Genomic DNA, 10,084 nt, shown 5'->3' with positions numbered 1-10,084 from the left:
AGCCGGTTTCCTAGCGACTAAATCAAGCCCTATATCATTATGGATTCTTGCATTTTTTTGGCTTTTTTCTCTTTTTCTTATTTATCTTGGTTTGTAATGAATTTTCTGATGTGAGCTTTGGTTTTGAGGCTGGCATATTGAGTTCAGGGCACAAGAGGAAGGTTCTTTTTCAATCAGGGCACAGCTGTGGCTTACTCCACTTCTGGCTTGCTGTCATTGTTTTGGGTGCCTCAGCTGATTTGTGGTTTCTTGTGTGGCAATTTCCTAAATGTTTTCGGGGTCTGAGTTGGTTTTGCCTTCTGCCTTCCCAATTTTTGTATTCTGATGCAATACAAGCAAGATTTTGGACAGAGTAGCCATTATGAAAGAAAAAAAAAAAACACAGCAAATTGACCTTTCAGGATTAGAAATCCATAGGCAACACAACCAAGGTGAGATTCTGTGTTTTGGAAAATGACATGGAACGCTTCTGCTGAGGGGACAGATTCTAATGCCCTCCAAATGGAGTGTGAGAGCGATTTTGAGGTGAATTCAATCAGAATTCCAAAGTCGGTCTGTGGAAGGGGTGGATGAATCTGGAAACAGCCAGTTTCTTTGTGTCTAAATCCTGCCAAATATCACAAAGGACTCTTGCATTTCTTTGGCTTTTTCACATTTCCCTTATTTATCATGGTTTGTAATGAATTTTCTGATGTGAGCTTTGGTTTTGAGGCTGGCATATTGAGTTCAGGGCACAAGAGGAAGGTTCTTTTTCAATCAGGGCACAGCTGTTGGCTTGCTCCACTTCTGGCTTGCTGTCATTGTTTTGGGTGCCTCAGCCGATTTGTGGTTTCTTGAGTGCCGATTTCCTAAATGTTTTCTGGGTCTGAGTCGGTTTTGCCTTCTTATTCCCAAATTTTGTATTCTGATGCAATACAAGCAAGATTTTGGAGAGTAGCCATTATGAAAGAAAAAAAAAAAGCGCATTGCCCTTTCAGGATTAGAAATCTACAGGCAACAAGACCAAGATTAGTTTCTTTGTTTTGGAAAATGACATAGAACGCTTCTGCTGAGGGGACAGATTGTAATTCCCTCCAAATGGAGTGTGAGAGCGATTTTGAGGTGAATTCAATCAGAATTCCAAAGTCAGTCTGTGGAAGGGGGGGATGAATCTGGAAACAGCCAGTTTCTTTGTGTCTAAATCCTGCCAAATATCACAAAGGACTCTTGCATTTCTTTGGCTTTTTCACATTTCCCTTATTTATCATGGTTTGTAATGAATTTTCTGATGTGAGCTTTGGTTTTCAGACTGCAATATAGAGTTCAGGGCACCTGAGGAATGGTCTTTTTCAAACAGGGCACAGCTGTTGGCCTGCTCCAATTCTGGCTATTGTCTTTGTTTTGGGTGCCTCAGCTGATATTTGGTTTCTTGAGTTTCACTGCGATTGTCAGGTTAATTCAGTCAGAATTCCACAGGCAGTCAGCTTTAGTGGTGGATGAATCTGGGAACAGCCGGTTTCCTTGCAACTAAATCAAACCCAATATCATTATGGATTCTTGCATTTCTTTGGCTTTTTTCTCTTTTTTCTTATTTATCATGGTTTGTAATGAATTTTCTGATGTGAGCTTTGGTTTTGAGGCTGGCATATTGAGTTCAGGGCACAAGAGGCAGGTTGTTTTTCAATCAGGGCACAGCTGTTGGCTTGCTCCACTTCTGGCTTGCTGTCATTGTTTTGAGTGTCTCAGCCGATTTGTGGTTTCTTGTGTGGCAATTTCCCAAATGTTTTCAGGGTCTGAGTTGGCTTTACCTTCTTCCTTCCCAAATTTTGTATTCTGATGCAATGCAAAGAAGAGTTTGTACAGAATAGCCATTATGAAAGAAAAAACACAACAAATAGGCGTTTGAAGCTTAGAAATCTACAGGTAACATGACCAAGGTGAGTTTTTGTGTTTTGGAAAATAAAATGGAACACTTTGGCTGAGGTGACAGATATTAATTGCCTCCAAACTGAGTTTCACTGTGATTTTCAGGTTAATTCAGTCAGAATTCCACAGGCTGTCAGCTGGAGGGGTGGATGAATCCAGGAACAGCCGGTTTCCTAGCGACTAAATCAAGCCCTATATCATTATGGATTCTTGCATTTCTTTGGCTTTTTCACATTTCCCTTATTTATCATGGTTTGTAATGAATTTTCTGATGTGAGCTTTGGTTTTGAGGCTGGCGTATTGAGTTCAGGGCACAAGAGGAAGGTTCTTTTTCAATCAGGGCACAGCTGTTGGCTTGCTCCACTTCTGGCTTGCTGTCATTGTTTTGGGTGCCTCAGCTGATTTGTGGTTTCTTGTGTGGCAATTTCCTAAATGTTTTCGGGGTCTGAGTTGGTTTTGTCTTCTTCCTTCCCAAATTTTGTATTCTGATGCAATACAAGCAAGATTTTGGACAGAGTAGCCATTATGAAAGAAAAAAAAAAAACACAGCAAATTGACCTTTCAGGATTAGAAATCCATAGGCAACACAACCAAGATGAGATTCTGTGTTTTGGAAAATGACATGGAACGCTTCTGCTGAGGTGACAGATTCTAATGCCCTCCAAATGGAGTTTGAGAGCGATTTTGAGGTGAATTCAATCAGAATTCCAAAGTCGGTCTGTGGAAGGGGGGGATGAATCTGGAAACAGCCAGTTTCTTTGTGTCTAAATCCTGCCAAATATCACAAAGGACTCTTGCATTTCTTTGGCTTTTTCACATTTCCCTTATTTATCATGGTTTGTAATGAATTTTCTGATGTGAGCTTTGGTTTTGAGGCTGGCATATTGAGTTCAGGGCACAAGAGGAAGGTTCTTTTTCAATCAGGGCACAGCTGTTGGCTTGCTCCACTTCTGGCTTGCTGTCATTGTTTTGGGTGCCTCAGCCGATTTGTGGTTTCTTGAGTGCCAATTTCCTAAATGTTTTCTGGGTCTGAGTCGGTTTTGCCTTCTTATTCCCAAATTTTGTATTCTGATGCAATACAAGCAAGATTTTGGAGAGTAGCCATTATGAAAGAAAGAAAAAAAAAAAAAAAAAACACAGCGCATTGCCCTTTCAGGATTAGAAATCTACAGGAAACACGACCAAGATGAGTTTCTGTGTTTTGGAAAATGACATGGAACACTTCTGCTGAGGGGACAGATTCTAATTCCCTCCCAAATGAGTGTGAGTGCGATTTTGAGGTGAATTCAATCAGAATTCCAAGATCTGTCTGTGGAAGGGGGGGATGAATCTGGAAACAGCCAGTTTCCTTGTGTCTAAATCCAGCCAAATATCACAAAGTGCTCTTGCATTTCTTTGGCTTTTTTCTCTTTTTTCTTATTTATCATGGTTTGTAATTAATTTTCTGATGTGAGCTTTGGTTTTGAGGCTGGCATATTGAGTTCAGGGCAGAAGAGGATGGTTCTTTTTCAATCAGGGCACAGCTGTTGGCTGGCTGCAGTTCTGGCTTACTGTCCTTATTTTGAGTACTTCAGCAGATTTGTGGTTTCTTGTGTGGCAATTTCCCAAATGTTTTCTGGGTCTGAGTTGGCTTTGCCTTCTTCCTTCCCCAATTTTGTATTCTGATGCAATGCAAAGAAGAGTTTGTACAGAGTAGCCATTATGAAATAAAAAACACAACAAATAGGCGTTTGAAGCTTAGAAATCTACAGGTAACATAACCAAGGTGAGTTTTTGTGTTTATGAAAAGAAAATGGAACACTTTGGCTGAGGTGACAGATATTAATTGCCTCCAAACTGAGTTTCACTGTGATTTTCAGGTTAATTCAGTCAGAATTCCACAGGCAGTCAGCTGGAGGGGTGGATGAATCCGGGAACAGCCGGTTTCCTTGTGACTAAATCAAGCCTTATATCATTATGGATTCTTGCATTTTTTTGGCTTTTTTCTCTTTTGTCGTATTTATCATGGTTTGTAATGAATTTTCTGATGTGAGCTTTGGTTTTGAGGCTGGCATATTGAGTTCAGGCACAAGAGGAAGGTTCTTTTTCAATCAGGGCACAGCTGTTGGCTTGCTCCAATTCTGGCTTGCTGTCATTGTTTTGGGTGTCTCAGCTGATTTGTGGTTTCTTGAGTGCCAATTTCCTAAATGTTTTCTGGGTTTGAGTCAGTTTTGCCTACTTATTCCCAAATTTTGTATTCTGATGCAATACAAGCAAGATTTTGGAGAGTAGCCATTATGAAAGAAAAAAAAATACACAGCGCATTGCCCTTTCAGGATTAGAAATCTACAGGCAACACGCCCAAGATGAGTTTCTGTGTTTTGGAAAAAGTCATGGAACCCTTCTGCTGAGGGGACAGATTTTAACTCACTCCAAATTGAGTGTGAGTGCGATTTTGAGGTGAATTCAATCAGAATTCCAAAGTCAGTCTGTGGAAGGTTGGGATGAATCTGGAAACAGCCAGTTTCCTTTTATCTGAATCCAGCCAAATATCACAAAGAACTCTTGCATTTCTTTGGCTTTTTCACATTTCCCTTATTTATCATGGTTTGTAATGAATTTTCTGATGTGAGCTTTGGTTTTGAGGCTGGCATATTGAGTTCAGGGCACAAGAGGAAGGTTCTTTTTCAATCAGGGCACAGCTGTTGGCTTGCTCCACTTCTGGCTTGCTGTCATTGTTTTGGGTGCCTCAGCCGATTTGTGGTTTCTTGAGTGCCAATTTCCTAAATGTTTTCTGGGTCTGAGTCGGTTTTGCCTTCTTATTCCCAAATTTTGTATTCTGATGCAATACAAGCAAGATTTTGGAGAGTAGCCATTATGAAAGAAAGAAAAAAAAAAAAAAAACACAGCGCATTGCCCTTTCAGGATTAGAAATCTACAGGAAACACGACCAAGATGAGTTTCTGTGTTTTGGAAAATGACATAGAACGCTTCTGCTGAGGGGACAGATTCTAATTCCCTCCCAAATGAGTGTGAGTGCGATTTTGAGGTGAATTCAATCAGAATTCCAAAGTCAGTCTGTGGAAGGGGGGGATGAATCTGGAAACAGCCAGTTTCCTTGTGTCTAAATCCAGCCAAATATCACAAAGTGCTCTTGCATTTCTTTGGCTTTTTTCTCTTTTTTCTTATTTATCATGGTTTGTAATTAATTTTCTCATGTGAGCTTTGGTTTTGAGGCTGGCATATTGAGTTCAGGGCAGAAGAGGATGGTTCTTTTTCAATCAGGGCACAGCTGTTGGCTGGCTGCAGTTCTGGCTTGCTGTCCTTATTTTGAGTACTTCAGCAGATTTGTGGTTTCTTGTGTGGCAATTTCCCAAATGTTTTCTGGGTCTGAGTTGGCTTTGCCTTCTTCCTTCCCAAATTTTGTATTCTGATGCAATGCAAAGAAGAGTTTGTACAGAGTAGCCATTATGAAATAAAAAACACAACAAATAGGCGTTTGAAGCTTAGAAATCTACAGGTAACATAACCAAGGTGAGTTTTTGTGTTTATGAAAAGAAAATGGAACACTTTGGCTGAGGTGACAGATATTAATTGCCTCCAAACTGAGTTTCACTGTGATTTTCAGGTTAATTCAGTCAGAATTCCACAGGCAGTCAGCTGGAGGGGTGGATGAATCCGGGAACAGCCGGTTTCCTTGTGACTAAATCAAGCCTTATATCATTATGGATTCTTGCATTTTTTTGGCTTTTTTCTCTTTTGTCGTATTTATCATGGTTTGTAATGAATTTTCTGATGTGAGCTTTGGTTTTGAGGCTGGCATATTGAGTTCAGGCACAAGAGGAAGGTTCTTTTTCAATCAGGGCACAGCTGTTGGCTTGCTCCAATTCTGGCTTGCTGTCATTGTTTTGGGTGTCTCAGCTGATTTGTGGTTTCTTGAGTGCCAATTTCCTAAATGTTTTCTGGGTTTGAGTCAGTTTTGCCTACTTATTCCCAAATTTTGTATTCTGATGCAATACAAGCAAGATTTTGGAGAGTAGCCATTATGAAAGAAAAAAAAAAAACACAGCGCATTGCCCTTTCAGGATTAGAAATCTACAGGCAACACGCCCAAGATGAGTTTCTGTGTTTTGGAAAAAGTCATGGAACCCTTCTGCTGAGGGGACAGATTTTAACTCACTCCAAATTGAGTGTGAGTGCGATTTTGAGGTGAATTCAATCAGAATTCCAAAGTCAGTCTGTGGAAGGTTGGGATGAATCTGGAAACAGCCAGTTTCCTTTTATCTGAATCCAGCCAAATATCACAAAGAACTCTTGCATTTCTTTGGCTTTTTCACATTTCCCTTATTTATCATGGTTTGTAATGAATTTTCTGATGTGAGCTTTGGTTTTGAGGCTGCAATATAGAGTTCAGGGAACCGGAGGAATGGTCTTTTTCAAACAGGGCACAGCTGTTTGTGTGCTCTAATTCTGGCTTCCTGTCAGTGTTTTGGGTGCCTCAGCTGAAATTTGGTTTCTTGAGTTTCACTGCGATTGTCAGGTTAATTCAGTCAGAATTCCACAGGCAGTCAGCTTTAGTGGTGGATGAATCTGGGAACAGCCGGTTTCCTTGCAACTAAATCAAACCCAATATCATTATGGATTCTTGCATTTCTTTGGATTTTTCTCTTTTTTCTTATTTATCATGATTTGTAATGAATTTTCTGATATGAGCTTTGGTTTAGAGGCTGCAATATGCAGTTCAGGGAACCGGAGGAGGGTCTTTTTCAATCAGGGCACAGCTGTTGGCTTGCTCCAATTCTGGCTTGCTGTCATTGTTTTGGGTGCCTCAGCCGATTTGTGGTTTCTTGAGTGCCAATTTCCTAAATGTTTTCTGGGTCCGAGTCGGTTTTGCCTTCTTATTCCCAAATTTTGTATTCTGATGCAATACAAGCAAGATTTTGGAGAGTAGCCATTATGAAAGAAAAAAAAAAAAAACACAGCGAATTGCCCTTTCAGGATTATAAATCTACAGGCTACACGACCAAGATGAGTTTCTGTGTTTTGGAAAATGACATAGAACCCTTCTGCTGAGGTGACAGATTCTAATTCCCTCCAAATTGAGTGTGAGTGCGATTTTGAGGTGAATTCAATCAGAATTCCAAAGTCAGTCTGTGGAAGGGGGGTATGAATCTGGAAACAGCCAGTTTCCTTGTATCTGAATCCAGCCAAATATCAAAAAGGACTCTTGCATTTCTTTGGCTTTTTCACATTTTCCTGATTTATCATGGTTTGTAATGAATTTTCTGATGTGAGCTTGGTTTTGAGGCTGCAATATGGAGTTCAGGGTACTGGAGGACCTGTCTTTTTCAAAGAGGGTACAGTTGTTGGCTTGCTGCAAATTCTGGCTTGCTGTCATTGTTTTGGGTTCCTCAGCCAATTTGTGGTTTCCTGTGTGGCAATTTCCTAAATGTTCTCTGGGTCTGAGTTGGATTTGCCTTCTTCCTTCCCAAATTTTGCATTCTGATGCAATGCAAGCGAGATTTCCGACAGAGAACCATTATGAAATAAAAAACACAACTAATAGGCGTTTGAAGCTTAGAAATAAACAGTTAACATGACCAAGGTGAGTTTTTGTGTTTTGGAAAATAAAATGGAACACTTTGGCTGAGGTGACAGATATTAATTGCCTCCAAACTGAGTTTCACTGCGATTTTCAGGTTAATTCAGTCAGAATTCCACAGGCTGTCAGCTGGAGGGGTGGATGAATCCGTGAACAGCTGGTTTCCTAGCGACTAAATCAAGCCCTATATCATCATGGATTCTTGCATTTTTTTGGCTTTTTTCTCTTTTTTCTTATTTATCATGGTTTGTAATGAATTTTCTGATGTGAGCTTTGGTTTGAGGCTGGCATATTGAGTTCAGGGTACAAGAGGAAGGTTCTTTTTCAATCAGGGCACAGCTGTTGTCTTGCTCCAATTCTGGCTTGCTGTCATTGTTTTGGGTGCCTCAGCTGATTTGTGGTTTCTTGTGTGGCAATTTCCTAAATGTTCTCTGGGTCTGATTTGGTGTTGCCTTCTTCCTTCCCAAATTTTGTATTCTGATGCAATACAAGCAAGATTTTGGACAGAGTAGCCATTATGAAATAAAAAACACAACAAATAGGTGTTTGAAGCGTACAAATCTACAGGTAACATGACCAAGTTGTTTTTGTGTTTTGGAAAATGAAATGGAACATTTTGGCTGAGGTGACAGATATTAATTGCCTCCAAACTCAGTTTCACTGCGATTTTCAGGTTAATTCAGTTAATTCAGTTAGGATTCCACAGGCTTGCATTTCTTCAGCTTTTTCACATTTCCCTTATTTATCATGGTTTGTATGAATTTTCTGATGTGAGCTTAGATTTGAGGCTCTCATATTGAGTTCAGGGCACAAGAGGAAGGTTCTTTTTCAATCAGGGCACAGCTGTTGGCTTGCTCCACTTCTGGCTTGCTGTCATTGTTTTGGGTGCCTCAGCTGATTTGTGGTTTCTTGTGTGGCAATTTCCTAAATGTTTTCTGGGTCTGAGTTGGTTTTGCCTTCTTCCTTCCCAAATTTTGTATTCTGATGCAATACAAGCAAGATTTTGGAGAGTAGCCATTATGAAAGAAAAAAAAAAAAAACACAGCAAATTGACCTTTCAGGATTAGAAATCCATAGGCAACACAACCAAGATGAGATTCTGTGTTTTGGAAAATGACATGGAACGCTTCTGCTGAGGTGACAGATTCTAATTCCCTCCAAATGGAGTGTGAGTGCGATTTTGAGGTGAATTCAATCAGAATTCCAAAGTCAGTCTGTGGAAGGGGGGGATGAATCTGGAAACAGCCAGTTTCTTTGTGTCTAAATCCTGCCAAATATCACAAAGGACTCTTGCATTTCTTTGGCTTTTTCACATTTCCCTTATTTATCATGGTTTGTAATGAATTTTCTGATGTGAGCTTTGGTTTTGAGGCTGCAATATGGAGTTCAGGGCACAAGAGGATGGTTCTTTTTCAATCAGGGCACAGCTGTTGGCTTGCTCCACTTCTGGCTTGCTGTCATTGTTTTGAGTGCCTCAGCCGATTTGTGGTTTCTTGTGTGGCAATTTCCCAAATGTTTTCAGGGTCTGAGTTGGCTTTGCCTTCTTCCTTCCCAAATTTTGTATTCTGATGCAATGCAAAGAAGAGTTTGTACAGAATAGCCATTACGAAAGAAAAAACACAACAAATAGGCGTTTGAAGCTTAGAAATCTACAAGTAACACTACCAAGGTGAGTTTTTGTGTTTTGGAAAATCAAATGGAACACTTTGGCTGAGGTGACAGATATTAATTGCCTCCAAACTGAGTTTCACTGTGATTTTCAGGTTAATTCAGTCAGAATTCCACAGGCAGTCAGCTGGAGGGGTAGATGAATCCAGGAACAGCCGGTTTCCTAGCGACTAAATCAAGCCCTATATCATTATGGATTCTTGCAATTCTTTGGCTTTTTTCTCTTTTTTCTTATTTATCATGGCTTGTAATGAATTTTCTGATGTGAGCTTTGGTTTTGAGGCTGGCATATTGAGTTCAGGGCACAAGAGGAAGGTTCTTTTTCAATCAGGGCACAGCTGTTGGCTTGCTCCACTTCTGGCTTGCTGTCATTGTTTTGGGTACCTCAGCTGATTTGTGGTTTCTTGTGTGGCAATTTCCTAAATGTTTTCTGGGTCTGAGTTGGTTTTGCCTTCTTCCTTCCCAAATTTTGTATTCTGATGCAATACAAGCAAAATTTTGGACAGAGTAGCCATTATGAAAGAAAAAAAAAACACAGCAAATTTACCATTCAGGATTAGAAATCCATAGGCAACACAACCAAGGTGAGATTCTGTGTTTTGGAAAATGACATGGAACGCTTCTGCTGAGGGGACAGATTCTAATTCCCTCCAAATGGAGTGTGAGAGCGATCTTGAGGTGAATTCAATCAGAATTCCAAAGTCAGTCTGTGGAAGGGGGGGATGAATCTGGAAACAGCCAGTTTCTTTGTGTCTAAATCCTGCCAAATATCACAAAGGACTCTTGCATTTCTTTGGCTTTTTCACATTTCCCTTATTTATCATGGTTTGTAATGAATTTTCTGATGTGAGCTTTGGTTTTGAGGCTGGCGTATTGAGTTCAGGGCACAAGAGGAAGGTTCTTTTTCAATCAGGGCACAGCTGTTGGCTT

Source organism: Oryctolagus cuniculus, chromosome 21, assembly GCF_051225735.1.
Source record: "Oryctolagus cuniculus isolate XC-2025 breed Fujian yellow rabbit chromosome 21, ASM5122573v1, whole genome shotgun sequence".
NCBI lineage: Eukaryota > Metazoa > Chordata > Mammalia > Lagomorpha > Leporidae > Oryctolagus > Oryctolagus cuniculus.
Note: the sequence above shows the minus strand (reverse complement) of the source record.